Source organism: Lissotriton helveticus, chromosome 3_1, assembly GCF_964261635.1.
Source record: "Lissotriton helveticus chromosome 3_1, aLisHel1.1, whole genome shotgun sequence".
Lineage (NCBI taxonomy): Eukaryota > Metazoa > Chordata > Amphibia > Caudata > Salamandridae > Lissotriton > Lissotriton helveticus.
The window spans coordinates 1138713484-1138734362 of record NC_136061.1 but is presented as its reverse complement, the minus strand read 5'-3'; the positions used below and the strand labels follow the sequence as shown (position 1 = coordinate 1138734362).

At 45.8% G+C, this 20879-nt stretch overlaps 1 protein-coding gene across 1 annotated transcript in view; it reads right to left on the bottom strand.

The window, feature by feature from the left end:
• ARL5A (ARF like GTPase 5A) overlaps positions 1 to 20879 on the bottom strand; it is a 218428-nt gene that overhangs the window by 183340 nt on the left and 14209 nt on the right. The gene's annotated exons all lie outside the window — the stretch shown is intronic.

Sequence of the window (20879 nt, the reverse complement as noted above, 5' to 3'; positions counted from 1 at the left end):
TTGTTCTTGTTTACTAAGGGTCCCTGTATGTCCCTTTAGGTTCCATTTGCACACACAGACCTCGCTAAAATTTTGTTTCTGTGTTACGTAGGATTTTAGTTCCTTTTGTTTGCAATAGTGCACATCAGTTATTCATACACAGACCTCACTAGTTTTATTATCTGTATTTCGCATAGGGTTATACTCCCTTTAGATTATAATTGCACATCTAGTGTCTATACACAGATCTCATCAATTTTTGTTTATCTGTGTTTTGCTAAGGATTATAGTCCTTTTAGTTTCTAACAGCACCATATTAGTTGTCCACACATGGACCCCACATAAATTTTGTAGGTGCGAATTTTGTTTCCTTCCGAGGATTTATGCTTGGGATACACTCCCTTGACATTATTGTAATGGGTTCCTACTCATACTTAATTTTGTATTTCACTTCCTATTTTGGAGTTGTATTAGGGTGCAATTCCCTTTATGTAACATGGGTTCCCACCCATACTGTGTCTTTTCATTCCAGATTGAAAGAATTTATGAAAAGTTTAAAGTCTTTTACATCTCTTATCAGGAGTTTTACTCATACTTGCTAGTTAATTAGCATTTTAGAATGTGCACAACGTGGTTTTTCCACACAGTTTTGTCTTAATACTTACAACGCCAGTAAGTTCTGTTTCTAAAATGGTGCACAACGTTTGAGATTTGTCTTATTTTCATATTTAGCTTACGTTATATTTATATTTTAGTGCTTTCATGCATTTATAGCTAAATATGTTCTGTTTTCATTGTATTTTAATTAATTTTTCTCACACTGTTACCTTTGCATTATTAATTTGTATTTTGTTTAAGGTTAATGGTGTTTTGATGAGGTTTCTCCCTAATTATTCCTCATCTTCTTTTCTGTTTTATTCTTCCTTTTCTGCTTTTCTGTGTTCTATAATTTCTAATTTTCAGTCTTCATTCATTCCTGTTCTGGCCAGTAGGTGTGTTTTGGAGATGTCTTTGTGCGTTCTTCTATTCTTTTCTGCTGTTGTGTAAGAAGAGGGGATGGTCTATATGTTTGATTCCATTCTTCTATTCTTAATCTTGATTTCTTTTGCTGTGGTGAGTTTCCTTACTTCTCTTGCTACTTTGCTTTGCGGGTGTTCTATTTTCGCTGTTTCTTTACTGCTTTTGCTTACTTTGCTTACTTTTACTTCTCTGGTTCTTATATGCTGTTTCTAGCTTTTGTTTTTTTGTATAAGGGGATATGTAATATCCTGCTATTCTCAATGTGATGCCTTTCTACCACCAATGGAATGTTCATAAGTGCAGCTGTCAGAATGTTGGTGTTCTGCCTAGGCAGTGACAGTTGGATGGGCTGAGCACCCAGATGGATGCTCCTGGTGGGGTCTCCTATTGAGCTTCTACCTGTCATAATCTAACTGCTCAATAAATCTACTTGAGAACCTCCTACAAGCGTGGACTCAATTACTACAGAGAGAACGCCAGCTCACACAGCCGACCGTGCGAGCGCCATCTTGCCTTAATATGGGTATCAATAGCAAACATTTATGAAGCTGAATAAACGCTCTGCTGTTCAATAAATACATTTTTTTTTTTACCAAGGTATGAATTAAATGTATGCTGAAAGACTTTTTCAAAGCATAATCATTAGTAGGGTTACTCAACAACACTTAGTCTAGTACTCGACTCACCTTTTTATAAATCAGCACATTCTAGGAGTTGTAGTCTTGACTCTTAAATAAACCAATTGGGGTCCTGCACCCAATGATAAGGGTTTTTAGACGGAAAGCCTAGGACTGTGAAAGTGGTATCCTTGTAACATGAAGTCTTATGGTAATCAGTTGTTATGTTAATTGAGTGATAAATAACAGGCCTACCTTTTGGAAAGAATATCAAGCCATGGTAATTTAAAGATTTCGAAAGAATATTGAAGCATTACTATGGTTGCTATTCTCATCATCTACGGTGCAGGTGGGTTGGAGGCATTGCCACTTTCTTCATTTTCTCGCTTGCATGAAAGGCGAGAATGCTGAAATTACTAAACAAAAACTGAAATTTCGAAGTCATGGTAAACTAGGCAAACACGACCTGACCTGTGTACTTCTCATACCTTCATAAATAATGCCATAGGTGACACTTCACCATTGACATCGACAACATCAATGACTCTTCAAATAGTTGTTCTTTTTAGCATCATTTGGGTAAAACTGGATAAAAATTCATTTTTTCTGTATGTAACATATGTAAGGGCATTTGAAAGGCAAAAGTAGAACCACGGCATTTTAAATACAACTAATAACTATGAGGGCAAGTATTAGTGGTAAGTTCAGCTGCATTTCATCTTTTTTTGTTCAAGGATATCTAGCTACAGAGGTTATTTCTACAACCTTACATTATCATTTGACGATCAGACCTTTGCACCCATCAATGTTTGTTCATGAAGTACGAAGTACCGGATCTCTAGCACCATCCATGCTCTGAAACTTCATAACTTTAGTCTATTGTTTTAACAGAGAGAATCAGTTTTCCTGTTCCTATTTAGTGCCATTGTCCTGCCTGTGGCGGAGGTGTGCCATCAATAACCCCCATTCACCTGCACCTCTTACCTGCCCATGAGTAACATCTTTATTTTAAATGTTTTGCTGGTGGACAAAAAGGCATATTCATCCCACAAGGAGGAGAACTGTTTTAATTAAAGTTGGTGTGTTCTCGCTTTTACCTCCCATGCCTCAGTAGTTTTTGCTAGGAAACATAGTCTGGAATTGAGCCAGCTGGTTATCAAATCTTACAATGGTCACTAAAGCAAAAAGTATTAAATAGTACAGGACTCTCCAAACTGAAATGACGTTTGGGGTTTTAGCAACTCATTTGATTGATCATCCAAATTTCGCTTCTTTAAATAATCTGTCAGAATAGCTCTATTTATTTGTATTTATTATTTCAGAAAAGACCACTAAAGGATTTCATGGTGGACTGTACCCCAACTTCTTGCCGTCTTTGGTGTGAATCTGTCCACTTGTTTTTGCTATGCGCTCGAACAAAAGATTTCTACTGGAATTTTGAAAATAGGAACTTTTAACTTAGTTTTCCAATTTAAGTGTTACTCATCTTTAACGGTCATGGTATTTGTCAACTCTGTATTGTGTTTGTGTATCTGCATAGCTGTCCATTTCTGCATCTGTGTTTCTGCTGCCTCAATGCATCCTAATAAAAAGTCTGAAACTTAAAAAAGGAAGAAAGTCTATAGGTCAAGATACACTCTAAAAGCAGCTACAAACAACAAACATTGGCAAAGCCAGCAGGTCTCGACTTGTAGAACTTTGGTTGTGCCAAAAAGAGCAATGATCATGCATGCATGCACCTATAGAAGGACGTGGGCTCCAAATGTATCTATTGACTGAACCCAAGAGGAGTTGGGAGTTGAGGTAGGGTCAACACGGTGGTGGAAGTACTGGTGGACACATTGGAGATGCTATTTGAGATGGTAGCCAGGAAGAGGAGGAGGAGGAGGAGTAGTAGTAGTAGTAGGTGTGCGTGCCTACTCATGGGCTTCATATTTTACACAATATAAATGTGCTTACCAGTAAGAAATCACCCCTTCTGCAACCTACCCAATAGGCCATTCGACATATGCGCCTAATGACGGGAAATGCATTATGGTAGCACACTCCCCTGCAGTCTTCTGTTCATCCATTGAATTCCACTTCAGTTGTAAGGTAACAAGAGGATTCAAGACAAGTAAAGATCACATGTTTTATTTGATAAGACATGTTATGCATGCACTTAGTGCCTCTGAGCTGTCACTTGCTGACCCCTATTGCTCATAAAGTAGTAATCTCAAGCTGGGTGGTGTTGGGAGCAGGACCAATAATTTACTTAGAACTGTGACTGTTGACAAAGTCGCTAAGGTCGACTTCATCTTAGTCCATGGAATTTGCCATCTTCCTCAACTTAGACAATGGATACAACCGTATTCCCTGATTTCTGCAGAATCATTGTCATGTCTGCCTTTTTACACAGGTTGCCAGACCTTATCATATTAGGATCTGTGATATTGTCAAGTTCTTCGATTAACGACATAGCTACAGCATCTCCTGCAAAATTCGTCTGGGTCAATTGTCTCCTCCTCACCATATCAAGGTTAAATAGGAACACATACAGACATATTACCAAAATAATGTAGTCTGAATAGGCAGCCTTTCACCTTGCTTTTTCATAAGGAAACGTCTGGGATGCATACCTTGATGTACATAATGCATGCCAGACACTCCTAAACTTATGTCAGAAATTCAAATTTCTGATCAAATGTAGGAAATAAGTTCGGCTACTTGGGCACTTGTCAGGAGAGGCCCTTCGCCCAGATTATCACCGTTGATACTAGAGAGGGTCACACCTGCTCCCAGCACACTTCACAGAGGATACATCTCGCCAGAGACCGAAGTTGATAAAGCTAAGTCCCAGAGGAAGACCGACTGACTGCTACCACAGTGGGTATTTGCCCTTCGCAGTGTACAAGGTCTTCATGCTTTCAATGATAAAGATTGACTTTGCTGTCAACAAGGTATGCAGTCGTCTTTTCTCCCCAAGAAATTCTAGCCTGCAAGTTGCTGTGCTTTTCATGCTCTCATAGTATAGTGAATAGATGTAGGCATTAGGGTGTTAGGCTCTAACTGAAATTTTAATGACATTCTACCAATGTTCATTTTATACCCAGTTATTGATAATATCTCTCATTGCTGTTTTTATAATATTCTGTGTAGTTGTTTTAGATGTACTGATGTTTAGATGTTCCTGTAGTAATACTTTGACTTAAGTGTTCATTTTTCTTAGTACAATGTGTGTGATACTGTGAATAACGAAATATGATTTGTTGCTGTTACCACAGTGCCCCAATCCCTTTATGGGATTGTTAGTAACCTAAAAGCAATATCACTATATCAATTACACATTGAGTATTGTTTGCGGGCTACAATAACTTGTCTTTCACATTCATTACTGGTGCACTGAACAAGGTCACCCGTGCCACCCTTGTGTAGAAAAGCACCCCTTGTAGAGTTATGCCAAAGTTGTAACTTACGCAGCACTGTAAATGATATGCCAGTTTACATGCAATAAACAAGTCATCTGTTTATTGAACGTCTTGCTCTTCAAGGGGATACAAACAACAAACTGTAAACTTCTGCAACTTTTGTAGGGAGGTCAAGAGTGGGACAGATTTGTGATATGGCATGACAGTTTTAACTTGCAATAAACAATATTACCTAGTTCTTTGACGAAGTGCCAATTACATTTTGGATCAGCCCACAGCATAGTATGCATTGAATTAGGAAACTGGTCATCCCCGTAGTATACCGTTCTACCTTAAGCGCTTCAATGTCTTTTCAGGGTTAGGTTGAGCTTGAAAAATGCAATTGCAATACCATTAAGCTAATGGCTTTTTCCAAGCTGCATCGCAACTGACCTCTGCCCACAAGGTCACTGTTCGGTGTAGGGCTTATTATAATAATGAATAACAGCATTTAGCATACTTTACTGTCAGGTTCAGCATAATCATTCCATGCGGAAGCAGCAGGCAAAGGGGTGCATTAGATAAATGGTGTCCCCCGCAAAAGAAGCACATCTCCACTTCCCAGCTGCATGTGCTCTCAGTGTCGCATTCTCATGTGCTTATGGCGAACAAGTCACTGAAAAAGCAGGACTAATTGAATTTCAACTGCTGTCTGCCGCAGGTCCACGCAGATAAGAGCCACTGCCGAATGTACAGCGTACCCACCTTCAATAATCCATGGTCATACATAGCTGTGTGGTATTTCTACATTTTATGTGCATACTAAGAGTTTGCCTCAGAGCACGGCTTTGTGCCCTCAAAATGATGGGCACTGCACTCATTTGTTGTGAAGCGGCATTTTAAGCTTGAATGTATTGTTGGCATGTGATAAAACATGTTGCCCATTAAATTTGAGGCAATTTCTATTATCGGTAGGACAACTAACTTGCTGCTAAAGATTGGCACTCCATCAAGTGGTACTTGGAATAGATGCATGTGGACATGTACACAGCCCTCTATGGCACTGTTTCATCGAGGCCTTTTGTTTTCAGTGCTCGTAAGCAAGCTAAATAAAATTAAAATTACAAATGTAGTTATTTATGGCAGTCAATTAAAACCACTGCATACAACACACTAAATCAAAAACTTCATAAATATGCATGTTAAAAAGACACGATGAACACCAGAGTAATTAATTTGCTTCATGCTTACCCAAACTTTTTTCCAGGTTCATGAACTTAAAGTGAGCGCTCAATGTTCACAACTTGAATTTTGGCTACAACTGGCTGTCTTCACGAGTTGAGCCCCATCTGATTTTGAACTGTTTTTTTAACCATACTCCTTTCTCTTGAGTAGATGCGGAACAGGCACACATAATGTGCTCTATAGATTCCTTTAAATAACATCTGAGTCTACAATGCTGCAAGATATTGGGATTACGCCATTTTGGAGTTCGATCTAGAGTTGGAAGACCTCCTAGGCGGTGTAACAAAAGTTTATGCTTTGTATTTTTCCCTAAAGGCATTTTCAAATAAACGTGACTGGTGCGGACCAAATAGCTGTTAAGCGGGGGCACTTTTTGACAATTCCTGCTGGTCTTCCAGCAGTGACAATATACAGATTTTCCTGGAAAGAAGTTTTTTTTAAAGTGTCAAAGGTGACGGGTTATTCAATAGCCCTTCTGCTTGCAGATCAGCTAATACGCACGTAGGTAGCGGCTTATATACATTTTCTCCCCTGAGGTCTCAATTTCACACCTGAGCAAGTGATCTAGCGCAACCATCTGAGCTTGATAAACTTTGATGCACAATTTCGAGGACGCACCTCTGCGAACGATTGATTGCACCATTACCTAAGCCAAATTCTAATCGGAGTTGTGCCGGGGAGGAATAATGTGGTAGATGAACTACACTTTTAAAGTTATTGGAGTTAAATTGTCAACAATTTCTCCTCTTTCTTCCCCTCAGAGCTTCTGTATTATAGGCAAGCGTAGGGCGTAATTTCTACTGGATCACTTTAAGCACAGGAGCCACTGTAGGCCCTGGTAATTGTTTCTAGAGTGTGCAGAATGCGAAAAGCGGGGACAAGGATTTATTTTTTATGCATCGTTAGTGGTGTAATGTTAGAAATGGGGGTCTCTAGTTGGCAAAGGTTTGCACCATTGTCCAAGTAGGGACTCTTCTTCCTAGTACAGGTAAGGGAGTTACACTACTAAAATAACCTTGCTTGGCTCAAGCATGCAGGCTTATCTCAGAAGCAGTGTGTAAAGCATTTGTACATAACCAACAGCAATACAGTGAAAATACTACAAAAGGACACCACACCAGTTTAGAAAAATATCTGATACTTTATATATTTAAAACAAGACCAAAACGATAAGAATGCAACATACAGTACTTAAAAAAATGCACTTTGCAAGAATAAACTTAAAAATGAGGTTCCTTGGAGTCTGTAGCTCTGTCCGGTGCTAACGCGATAATGAAAATAACAGAATCCAACTGTTTCCTCTGACAACGTCGGTCGAGGTGTAAGCAGACTCATAAACAGTACCTTTTCGTTGTGGCCGATCACGTTGGTGCGAGTCGGTCATGGCAGCCATTGCGGTGGAGGTGTGAAGAGGAGCGGTGCGGTACCCTCAAGTCACGGTCCAGGCAGCGGCTTGGTGAAAGACGTCCAGCGGCATCGGTGAGACGAGGGTTGCGGTGCGGAGTGATGGCGGTGCCCGTTGCGGCGCTGACAGATCACGGTGCAGGCGACAGTGCCGGTTGCAGGGAGCTATACAAAAGGGGAAGATGGACGGAGCGTTTGATCAAATCAAACACTCACCTCCAGTCAACTGATCTGGGTTTAATCCATCACCATTCTTTAGCTCACTCAGCCACCCCAGTTCAGACATGGCCATATGCAAATCAGTCTGACCCTGTGCCTCATGGGAACAGTCCAGCCCGAACTGCCAAGCCATGTCTTCCCTGGACCAGAAACAAGCATCCTGGGACCGGTTTCGGATTCATAATCCTCATCAGCCAGGCTATATTGAATCCAGTGGCCAAGTGAGCAAGGGACTCACGTCTGAGCATACCCTGCCACACTTAGGGCGAACAAAGCGATACAAAAGGGGAAGATGGACGGAGCGTTTGATCAAATCAAACACTCACCTCCAGTCAACTGATCTGGGTTTAATCCATCACCATTCTTTAGCTCACTCAGCCACCCCAGTTCAGACATGGCCATATGCAAATCAGTCTGACCCTGTGCCTCATGGGAACAGTCCAGTCCGAACTGCCAAGCCATGTCTTCCCTGGACCGGAAACAAACATCCTGGGAACGGTTTCGGATTCATAATCCTCATCAGCCAAGCTATCTTGAATCCAGTGGCCAAGTGAGCAAGGGACTCACGTCTGAGCATACCCTGCAGGGCCGGACTGGCTATAGCGGGCACCGGGCGTTTCCCCGGTAGGCCGCTAGGGTGGGGGCCGGTTTTGGGTCCCTGGGGGGCCGTTTTTGTTACCCGGGGTCGGCAATGTCAGCCCTTGGTAACAAAATCGGCCGAAACCGGCCGTCGGAAACTGCTCAGCTGCACTCCCCCTGACCCCAGGGGGGGTCAGCTGAGCAGTTTGCCAGGGCCGGTTTCTGTTCTCAGTCCGGCCGTGATACCCTGCCACACTTAGGGCGAACAAAGCGATACAAAAGGGGATGATGGACGGAGCGTTTGAGCAAATCAAACACTCACCCCCAGTCAACTGATCTGGGTTTAATCCATCACCATTCTTTAGCTCACTCAGCCACCCCAGTTCAGACATCTTGCCTTGGGGGGCACAGCTCGTAGTCTCACAACGCACCACCCAGTCCCACACCTCAGTCGGACCGACCGACGCCAGCTCCCTGCAACCTGGTACAAAAGGGGGTGGTGATGGACGGAGCATCTGAACCAATCAAACACTCACACCCAGTCAACAGATCTGGGTTTAATCCATCACCGTTCTTTAGCCCACTCTGCCACCCCAGTTCAGACATGGCCATATGCAAATCAGTCTGACCCTGTGCCTCATGGGAACAGTCCAGCCCGAACTGCCAAGCCATGTCTTCCCTGGACCGGAAACAAGCATCCTGGGACCGGTTTCGGATTCATAATCCTCATCAGCCAGGCTATCTTGAATCCAGTGGCCCCTTTTGTACCACTTTGTTCGCCATGTTCGCAATAAGTTGGCAGGGTATGCTCAGACGTGAGTCCCTTGCTCACTTTGCCACTGAATTCAAGCAAGCATAGCTGAAGACGGCTGAAATGCCAGAAACCGGTCCTCGGAAGGAATATGCTACTTACCAGTATGCATCTGTTCTTGGCATGTAGGGCTGCTAACATTTATATCTATGCATAGATCGCTGCCTAGTGTTGGGTCCGGATGATTGCACATTGTTGTTCTGGAAGAGTCTTCGAAGTATCACGAGATAGGTGGCTCCTCCCCTGGACTACAGTGCGCATGGGCATCCCCTCCATGCTCAGATTGTTTTTCGCCATTGTGGCAGAGATGGAGTGTGACAAAGTAAGTGATGACCATGCATGAGAATAAGTGAATACATTCTGAGAGCTACAGCTGCGACAGGCACCGGGGAGGAGGGCGGGCGATATAAATGTCAGCAACCCTACATGCCAAGAACAGATGCATACTGGTAAGTAGCATATTCCGTTCGAGGCATGTGGGCTGCTGAATTTATATCTATGCATAGAATAAATAGTAGTACCCTCCTTAGCGGCGGGTGCCCATGCCAGCTGCAGCAGTCTGAAAGAGAGTCCTGAGAACAGCCTGACCTACAGCAGCTTGCTGTTTCGATTGCCATCCACGCAGTAGTGTTTGGTGAATGTGTGTATGGTGGTCCATGTGGCTGCTCTACATATGTCCTCTAGAGGAATGTTTCCTAGGAAAGCCATGGATGCCCCCAACTTGCGTGTGGAATGTGCTCTTGGGGGGATGGTTAATGTGCGTTTAGCCTTTAGATAACAGATTTGGATGCACTAAACAATCCATCTGGCTATACCTGATTTAGAGATTGGGTTGCCCTTGTGTTGTGGAGAGAAGGCAGCAAACAGTTGTTTAGTTTTCCTGAAATCTTTAGTCCTGTCGATGTAATACAGCAGAGCTCGTTTAACATCAAGTGTGTGTAGTGCTCTGTCAGCTACTGAATCAGGATTTGGGAAGAATACAGGTAGTTCAATAGTCTGGTTAATGTGGAACTGTGACACTACCTTGGGCATAAATTTAGGGTTGGTGCGCAGCACAACCCTATTAGCATGAATTTGGATGAAAGGTTCCTGAATAGTAAGGGCTTGCAGCTCGCTAACGCGTCGTAGCGACGTAATTGCCACCAGAAAAGCCACCTTCCACGTGAGAAATTGTATCTCACAAAGTGAAGAGGTTCAAATGGTGGGCCCATGAGCCTGGTGAGGACTATGTTGAGGTTCCAGACAGGCGAAGGCGGGTGTCTTGGAGGAATGACCCTTTTCAATCCCTCAATGAAAGCTTTAATGGCTGGCACTCTGAAAAGGGACAGATGCTGTCTATTTTGAAGATAAGCCGCCATTGCAGCTAAATGTATCCTGATGTAACTATACGCTAGGTTACACTTGTATAGGTGCAGCAAGTAACCTATGATGTTCTGTGTGGAAGCATCAAGTGGATTTATGTTATGATTGGAGCAATAGATAACAAAACGCTTCCATTTTGCCGCGTAGCAGGCCCTGGTGGTAGGTCGCCTAGCCTCCTTTATGATGTCCATGCAGTCAGGAGGCAGGTTCAGGTAGCCAAACTCTATGACCTTAGGAGCCATATTGCAAGGCTCAACTGCTGCGGATCTGGGTGCTGAATGTCGCCATGGCTCTGCGTGAGGAGACTGGGAGTGAGACGAAGGCGTTGGTGTGGAACCACGGAAAGTTCTAGGAACGTGGTGTACCACGCCTGCCGTGCCCACGTTGGAGCAACCAGGATGAGCGTCATGGAGTGTTGTCTCAGTTTGCGTGCCACCAGCGGTATCAGTGGTGCTGGAGGAAAGGCGTACGCAAATCTGTTCGACCAGTTCATCCATATCGCATTGCCCTGAGAATGCGGGTGTGGGTGTGGGAACCAGGCGGCGAAGGTGCGGCATTTTGCGTTTTCGGGAGGGGCGAATAGGTCGATCTCTGGATGACCCCACTGCTGGAAATATGGGTGGAGCACTGAGGGATGAATCTCCCACTCGTGCATCTGATGGCTGTGCCTGCTGAGCAGGTCCGCTATCTGGTTGTCCCTGCCTGGGAGGTGTTCCGCCATGAGAAACATGTTCCTCTGAATGGCCCACTTCCACATGCACTGTGCCAGGTGCGACAATTGTGGAGAGTGTGTCCCCCCCTGTTTCTGGATGTAATACATTGCAGTCATGTTGTCCGTCCGGATCAGCACGACTTTGTTGCAGAGATGCAACTTGAACGCCTTCATTGCCATGAAGATCGCCATCAGTTCCAGTAGGTTGATGTGCATCTTCTGCTGTTGCGGTGACCATAGTCCCTGCACTGTATAATGGAGGACATGCGCTCCCCAGCCCTGGAGAGATGCGTCCGTTGTCAGCACTATCTGTGGTACAGGCTCTTGGAACGGTCGGCCCCTGCAAAGGTTTTGTGTGTTCCACCAATGCAGAGAGTTGTATGCACGACCGGTCACCAACACTAGGTCTTTCAAGTGCCCCTGAGCCTGGTTCCACTGGCGTGCCAAGCATTCCTGAAGCGGACGCATGTGTAGCCTCGCGTGCTGGACTACAAAGATGCAGGAGGCCATCATGCCTATCAGTTGCATGAACACCTGCGCCGGGAGTGAGCGTTGTGGCTTGAATTTTTTAATCAGCACGTGTATGCTGTTGACCCTCGCGGAGTTTGGCTGCGCTGTGGCAGCGAGCGTGTTTATTGCGCACCTAGGTATTGTTGTACCTGTGCGGGCTGAAGGTGGGACTTTTGGTAATTGAGCAAAAATCCTAGACTGTGCAAGAGGTGGATTGTGCGTGACGTGTTTGGCACACTGCTGGGCCGACTTTGCTTGCACCAGCCAGTCGTCTAGATACGGGTAGACATGGATGTGTTGTCTCCGAAGATGCGCGGCCACAGTCGCTAAGCACTTCGTGAACACCCTGGGGGCTGTAGTGAACCCGAAAGGCAAGACCTTGAACTGGTAATGCTGGTTGTTGATGGTGAACCTGAGGTATTTCCTGTGACTGGGGTGAATGGGAATGTGGAAGTATGCATCCTTTAGATCCAGGGTTGCTAAGAAATCTCCTTGACTGAGCAACGGGAGAACCTGCTGTAATGTTAGCATGTGAAAGTGTTCTGACAGGATGTGTACGTTTAGAGGCCTCAGGTCGAGAATGGGCCTGAGAGACCCGTCCTTTTTGGGGACTAAGAAGTACAGTGAATACACCCCTTGTCCATGTTGTTCCAAAGGCACGAGTCCTATGGCCCCTTTTTGCAGCATGGACAGACTTCCTGCTGCAATAAGTGCATGTGCTCGGCGGACATAGGACGGTGCCTTGGAGGAATGTTGGGTGGAGTGAAGGTTAGTTCTAGACAGTAACCGTGTTGTACAAGTTGTCTCACCCACCTGTCCGTGGTAATGCTTTCCCAGACTGGCAGGAACTGTTGGAGTCTCCCCCCCGACGGGTGTTATATGGTCGGGGGGCAATGACAAGGCGTCACTGCTTGTTAGCGGCAGAGGATCTGGCATTATTATTTCCACGTCCTCTGCCCTTGGTGCTGTTTCCACGATATCCACCCCTATTGTTCTTGTTATAGGTGGTTTGTGTGCCACTTTTGGTGTACTGTGCTTGTTGTGACGCTTGTCCTCTAGAAGCTCCCCTGTTACCGGAGCGACGAAAGGAACCGCCCCTGAACTGCTGAGACTGCAGAGCTCCCATGGATTTCGCAGTTTCAGTGTCCTTCTTAATCTTCTCAAGAGTGGTGTCGACCTCTGGAACGAACAGGAAGTTAGGGTTAACTGACTGATTGAGTAGAGTAGTCTGGATTTCAGCCTTAAAACAAGAGATACGGAGCCAGGCATGCCTCCGGAGCATAACGCTAGTGTTTATGGCTCTTGCTGCTGTGTTGGCTGCATGTAACGCGCACTTAATGGACGCGTTGGAGATCAACTTCCCCTCCTGTATAAGCATTTCTGCCCCCTCCTTATAAGTATCAGGCAGGTGTTGCATGAGCTGCTCTAACGTGTCATAGTGTGCCCTGTCATATCTTGCTAACAGGGCTTGTGTATTGGAGATCCTCCAAATATTAGCAGCTTGAGCTGCCACACGTTTCCCAGAGGCTTCTAAGATCTTTGATTTTTTGTCCGGAGGAGGAGCATCACCAGTCGTCTGAGAGTTTGCTCGTTTGCGAGCATTAGCCACCACTAAGGAGTCCAGCGGGAGTTGGCCCTTGATGTAGGTAGGGTCCACGGGCGCAGGCCGGCACTTTTTTTCAATTCGGGGGTTCACCACCCTTGCTTTAGTGGGCTCTTTAAAAATGTCACTGGCATGTTTGAGCACACCTTTGAGCATAGGCAGAGTTTTCATAGACCTATCTGATGTGGAGAATGTATCAAAAAGAAAGTCCTCCTCCACGGGGTCAGTGTGCATATCCACGTCATGGTTAAGCGCTGCCCTCTCAAGTAGTGCGTTGAAAGAAGCAGTATCTTCAGTAGGCGAAGTCTTAACAGCAAATGAAAGAGTATCAGGAGTGGCATGAGGGTCAGGGTCCACAGAATCAGCCCAAGTCTGGGACTCATCTGGATCAGCATCCATGGTATAATTGAACTGGTCCTTATTGTCTCCCCCCTCCATATCCTCAGTGGCATATGTGGGAGAGTAGGTATAGCCCTGATCATATGACGGTGTGGGCTCAAAAAGAACAGGAGAGGTAGAAGAGTCCCTCTTTTTCTTCAGAGGTATTCTATAATGTTCCATAGGCGCCTCAGGCCTCACTTTACGCTGGTAAACAGTGAGTCGACCTGATTCGGCGTCGATGTAGAGTTTTGATTGGTTGTCGTGGACAGTGGCTGGAATACAACGTCTTCCGACCGAGGCTGAGTGGTCGCGGCACCGGACGTCGACTTGGCAGAGTCGGTAGTCAGAGTATGTTAAGCAGTTTTAGGCCGCGCCGTCGGGTGTAGTCCGAACTTTAAATCGGCGCCGTGAGCATCGGCGACGGACTGGCGGTTTTCGACGGAGGCGGTTTCTTCAAGTCGACCGACTTCGACGATTCAGCGCATTTGAGGCCGTGCGTCGATTCGAGCCGTTGTTGCTTTGCAGGAACGCCTTCGTGCTGCGACGCGGCTGGGTGTTTCGATCCGACTTTATGCTTCGGGTCGAAGGCCTTGACCAACATCGGCTCCTTCAATTTGGGGTCGATGGACCGCTGGGCCTCGAGTCCCTTGGAAGAGCCGCCATCTTTGGAGCTGGAAGTCGACGTCGACGGGAGCGTGACGCGCTTCACAGCAGACACAGGCGTAGTCGATCCGATCTTCGGCTCGACGCCCCCTTTCGACCCTGAGGTGTTGAGCGCACTCTTTGACTTGGAAGGTTCCGAAGTCTTCGAGCCAACGGGTGTTTTAACCAGTTTCGGTTTCGATTTCGCTTCCTTTGGTTTCTCTTTCGATATCTCCACCGAGTGGGGCCTATCGACCAATGGCTCTTTGGAAATGTTCTTAGTCGGGCCCGGAAGCGGGACTAGAGAACGGTGTTGAAGATCTTGGCTAAGGTCTGCCGGCGATGCCTCGACCTGAGCCGTGGAAGAGTCTTTATGGGCCCCCGCAACTGCGGTTGGGCTTAGGTCTCCACCTGAGTCGTCGTCGACGGCTCCGGTAGGTTGTACGTCGTCCCCTACCTCGACGATGTCTTCATCATGGACGTAGAGGTCTTCCTCGTCCTCGTTGTTGGTGGAGTCGGGCTCCGAAGCGGGATCAGAGTGCTCCGGATACTCTGCATGAACAGTGTCTTCGTCGTCGCCACCGAAGATGTTTTCCGGGTCCGGTGCCGATTCCCGCGCCGACTGTCGTGCAGCACGCCGAAGACGGAGAGTTTTCTTGGATCGAAATTTTTAACAGGCCATGCAGCTGGCCTCGTCGTGGTCCGGTGGGAGACATTTGTTGCACACCGGGTGTACGTCGATGTGGGGATATTTCGAGTTGCAACGGGCTCCGTTCCATCGTCGATCGTCGATGGGCCTGTGGCGCCGAAGTCAAAAGTCTTCCGACGTCGAGTTCAAAGAACTGGAAGGTAAAAGGCACCGAACGAAAGACAATACCGACGCCCCTAAGGCCTTTTGGCCTCGAAAAAAGCAACTTTGATAAGTTTCCGAATGTGAGTCAAGAAGTACATCCGAACCCAATGGCGGAAAAAAACAATCTGAGCATGAAGGGGATGCCCATGCGCACTGTAGTCCAGGGGAGAAGCCACCTATCTCGTGATACTTCGAAGACTCTTCCACGACAACAATGTGCAATCATCCGGACCCAACACTAGGCGGCGATCTATGCATAGATATAAATTCAGCAGCCCACATGCCTCGAACGCTTGTTTCCGGTCCAGGGACGGCATGGCTTGGCAGGTCGGGCTGGACTGTTCCCATGAGGCACAGGGTCAGACTGATTTGCATATGGCCATGTCTGAACTGGGGTGGCAGAGTGGGCTAAAGAACGGTGATGGATTAAACCCAGATCTGTTGACTGGGTGTGAGTGCTTGATTGGTTCAGATGCTCCGTCCATCACCACCCCCTTTTGTACCAGGTTGCAGGGAGCTGGCGTTGGTCGGTCCGACTGCGGTGTGGAACCGGGTGGTGCGTTGTGAGACTACGAGCTGTGCCCCCCAAGGCAAGATGCGGTCACAGGTGTCGAAGTCAGCAGGCAGCAACAGCGAGACCAACGCAGCAAAGTGAAGTGAGGCGGTACCCACAGGTCATGGTGCAAGCAGCGGCTCAATGGCGGCGGTCATCATCGGTGAGACCAGGGATGCGGTGAGAGATGCAGCGGTGCCTTCAGGACAAGGAGCCAGTGAAGGTTGCTCTCCCCCCCCCCCCCTCCCCTCTATGGCAACTGAAACCACGGTTCCAGAGGCGATGAAGTCTTTGCGGTCCCTGAGACTTCAGAACAGGAGGCAAGCTCTACTTCAAGCCCATGGAGATACTCAGCAACAAGTTTAGAAAGTTCAGTCCAGTCCTTTCACTGCCCAGGGCAGAAGCAGCAACTGCAGACCAACCCAACAAAGCAACAACACAGCAAAGGGGCTGTGCTCCTCCTGGCACCTCTTTTTCCTGGCAGGTTTCCTTGATTCCAGCGAGTACTAAAGTTCTGGGGTCTGGGCCCCAATATTTATACTCAGTTTCTCTTTGTTCTCTTAGGCTGAGAGTGTCTGTACCTAGTCCAATCCAGTTTGGTCCTCACTGGCACAGCTTCCCGGAAAGAGGAGGAGACAGTATTGTCTAAGGCAGACCAGGCTCATTCAGGTGCAAGGAAATATCCTGTCCACTGCTCTAAATGCAGCCTAGGTCTATTCAGCCCACCCCTGACTCATGCACGAAAGGCAGGACACACTCGACCCCCCAGTGGCTGTCTGAAGAGAATGCACATCTCTAGCCCCTGTCACTCCAAAGCCAGACAGTCAATACACAAGCCCAGCAGAGGCACACAGGATGGCTAAGTAAGAAAATACCTACCTTCTAAAAGTGGTATTTACAAACACAGAACATAAAAATCATCTTTACTAAAAGGTGCATTTTTACATTCTGATCCAGGCATACTAAACTCCATTTCCCTATCTGGTCCCAATGGGAAGTTATGCTTATAAGAGGTTATATGTAAACTCCCATTCTATCCTATGGGGCAGGTAACCTTTCCATAGTGAAAAACAAAATACACAGTAATTCACTACAGGACATGTCACACACCAGTACATGTCCTACCTTTAACATATACAGCACATCTATGGGTGCCTTGGGCCTACCTTAGGGGTGACGTGTGTTTTGAAAAGGGAGCATAAGGGCTTGGCAAGCAGGTGCTCTTGCAAGGTCGACAGGGCAGTTACAAACTGCGCACAGACACTGCAGTGGCAGGTCTGAGGATTCTTTACAGGCTGCTTGTGTGGGTGCAAAACTTGTGCTGCAGGCCCAGATCTCTGTACTGGGGTAAATGGATGATATTGTTCTACATTCTGTCCATCAATTGCTCTTTTTGCATTCGTCACCCCGAGTGGGATGGCTATGCCCAGACGTGGGTCCCGTGCTCTCCATGCCACTGGAGTCAAGCTATCCTGGCTGATGAGGGGTGAAACACTGAAACCGGTCCTAGGATGCTTGTTTACAGTCCAGGGAGGACCTGGCCTGGCAGTTCGGGATGGACTGTTCCCAATGGGCACAGGGTCAAGACTGATTTGCATATGGCTGGATTCAACTGCAATGGCATGGGGAGCAATACAACAAAGGAGTTAGGCCCAGATCTCTGTTTTGGGTGAATGTATGGCATTGTTCTACATTCTGTCGATCACTTGTTCTTTTGCAGACCCACTAGCAGCATTTAATTTACAGGCCCTGGCACTCTCAGTGCACTTTACTAGTAAATCAAACATGCAGATCATGGAAACACCAATCTAGAATACAATTTAGACAGAAGTGCTTGCACTTTAACATTGAACAGCAGTGTGAAAGTGAGCAGAGACACTAAACCAGCAAAAACAGAGTCAAAACCCGGGAGGTCAGAAAGCAATAAGACAGGGAAACACACAAAAAGATGCCAGATCTAACAGGTAAGAACATGCCTTGTTGTTGATGAGCAGGCCCAAGAAGTTGTATTCAGCTTCCCTTGGCACTCGGCTGCCGCTAAGGTCCCAGATAATGGGCTTCTTTATTTTGTTTCCCAGAATCATGACTTTAGTTTTACCAGGGTTTACTAGTACTAGGTCATTTAATAGACAGCAGACAGAGTTCAATGGATGCTGTGAAGCTAGATTAGTCTTGCTCATTCAAAGGACGTTGTCTGCATAAAACAGACATGGAAGACGACTACCTCCGAGCATTGGAGGTTGGGCGTTTGCTCAAACTTGTTCCAATGTTTGCACATGTGCTGTAAAAAGCGCTCATCAGCCATACATGATTATTTATGTATGTTCACCTCAGAGTAGAAGTGTGAGTGTTAGTTACTTGGCACTGTCACCTGGAAGTACAGATTGGTAAACCTTGTTTGGGAGAGTAACAAGCAGCATCAATGGTGCTGGAAATACCACTTCACCAAACAGTGGCTAAATAAAACAAGCTTTGGTTGTGTCTAAGACCTTTTGGCAAAGTCAATATCGTGGTAATGCTTTAAAAAAGCATAATCAAATTAAAACGGAAGATAACTTTAATCTTAGGGAAGGGCGGTGGAGTGTGACAGGAGAGTGGGAAAAAAATCAGAACATGAGAGCGGGTGTAGGAAAATGCAGCTAGGGCGGGCAGGAGAAGCGCAGCTGGCAAAACAAGAACACAGGAGAAACAGGACTTTGTAGGAGGAGGAAAGCACACAACAAACATTGGCTGGAAAACGCATGCTTACTTATGAAGTGCTTCAAAAACACAAAAACATAAAAAAAATCCATAAGCACGAGCACTCATGGAAGAATAGAAGGAGTTAATGAGGAAGATGGTAAACAGGCTATGTTCCACAGGAGGAACAAAGACAACATGTACAGACTAAAACAAATAAAGCCAGCAAATAGAAAGCAAGCAAATGTGAGTGACAAAACACAAAGCCAATAAGCAAAAGGCGAAATGCATTCTCAGGAGAGCATTGATCATATCCCCAATATGTTTTTGCAACAAGACATCTGCGCTATCTGGGAAGGCTTTTACCTAAAAAGAACAACACTGCCACCATCTCCTCATCTGTTTCTGCACACAAACTATCTCATAGCTAAATGAGGCTGTAAACGTGGAAATTACAGACACCTGTACTATTAGCACACAAAGCCAAATCCCCTAGGAATAGAGGAGATAAAAATGTGTTTCATTAGTAAGATGTGCCCCTTAACTTATTAACGGATATTTTTTCAATTGGTAATTCACACCAAAGGATACTCTTTCACATTACAGGACACAGTAAACCACATTGTCTTGTCAGCGAACACATCACTATCATTTACAGGTTCCCTTTGGGGCTCAACAAGCAACGAACATCATGGAAGAAATGCAGCAAGGCTAATGGGAACAACACATCATGTTAGCGTGAGATTGTCCCAATAACTACTGAATAGAAAATATGTTGCAGTATAAATTGGATTTGATTGGACACGCCATTTATCCTTTTTAGAAAGATCTTCTCTGAAATGTTGTTAGTCTTAGAATACAAGCACTATTATGCACATTTTTGTCATCCTTACTGTGTTTACCTACAAATTAAAGTGTTATTTAACTGTAACTGACAACAATAGTTCTATTTAGATTTCAGTTGATTAAGAAAGTTTCCAAAGGAAATGGTTGGGCAGCACTACCTGAACTGCTAAATAGTGCAAGATGCTTAATTAAATGAATTCACGACAGCTACATTTCTTATGAACAACAAACATTTATAAAGTGCTAAAACCCTCTCTGGTAGTGAGAATGGGCAAATAGGTGTTTATGAGAATCAGTCAACAGATGGATGGACATGTACACAGACGGAAGGAGAACCGTCGCGAACAGGGGCATAGGTTTCACTATCAAACAAGCGGAGACCTCAGAAAGCAGTTCTAATAAAGCGACACAAATGCCAACATTTTAGATTTGGCTTTTTAAATGCAGACGGCTTCACTGAAGACAATGCAGTCTGGCATTCTTCTAAAAATCTTGGTACAGACCCTCTCAATCCCTATAGACTCTGCATCGCGCTCTATTTTTTTCCTTAGGTTATGTAGACTGCACTGGTGAATGAGTCTGACAAAGGCTGTGCAAGTGGGAAAACAGCATTCACCCTTTTCATCAGCGCATGGAGCAGCGTGTCACTAGAGCCACATAAGATGGAGAAATATCTGCTGCCCCTATGCCGTTCAATGCCTTGCCAAACGAAAACAAAATCATTTTAGCATAAATGAGATGCAGGCAGAGAAGTCTGTACTTATATTGATTGCTCCTGAAGTCTAGGTTTGTTAGCTACTATTCAAATGGCTTTCCGTGCGACACCGTCACATGCTGACAGCAGGATCTGTGGATAGAGCGGGACTCTGCAGTGTATCATTTTACATAGATTGCGTATTTGAGACACACACTGAATAAAGAATTAACCAAACACTAATCAAAGAAAGAAGTTTGGTTTCAGCCAATTCATTTTAAAGAAGAGAGAAGGAGAACACGGCGGGCTGGCGGAAGGGGCAGTCAGACGTGCACTCGGCACGCAAGCCACCTCCAACGCTTAGAAATCATTGCGTGACTGGCTCCAGTACTGGCACTTTATGGACATTTGCTGTTTACACAATGAAAACATGAGAGCATTTCTCTCCACCACATAACCTACATGTCCGGGTTGACTGGCTGCTTGGCTCTGACAATTTGCTTCCATCCGTCCACCCCACTATGTAGGTCATACCCACTCAGACCACAACCCCTGATAAGTACAACTCGCATGGGATGCACATCGTACTGCCATCCTCATTTGGCGTCTGCAGACGAAGGTGTTGGAAGACCGCCCCCTTCAGCACCTCACTTGGTACCGCCATTGCCGACTACTTCAAACAAAACTCTAATACAGCCTCCACTAGGTAGATTGAATGGGACGCGTTTGAGGTGACAATTAGGGGCCACTGTCTGGGGACACAACAGAACATGCTCCGTCACCT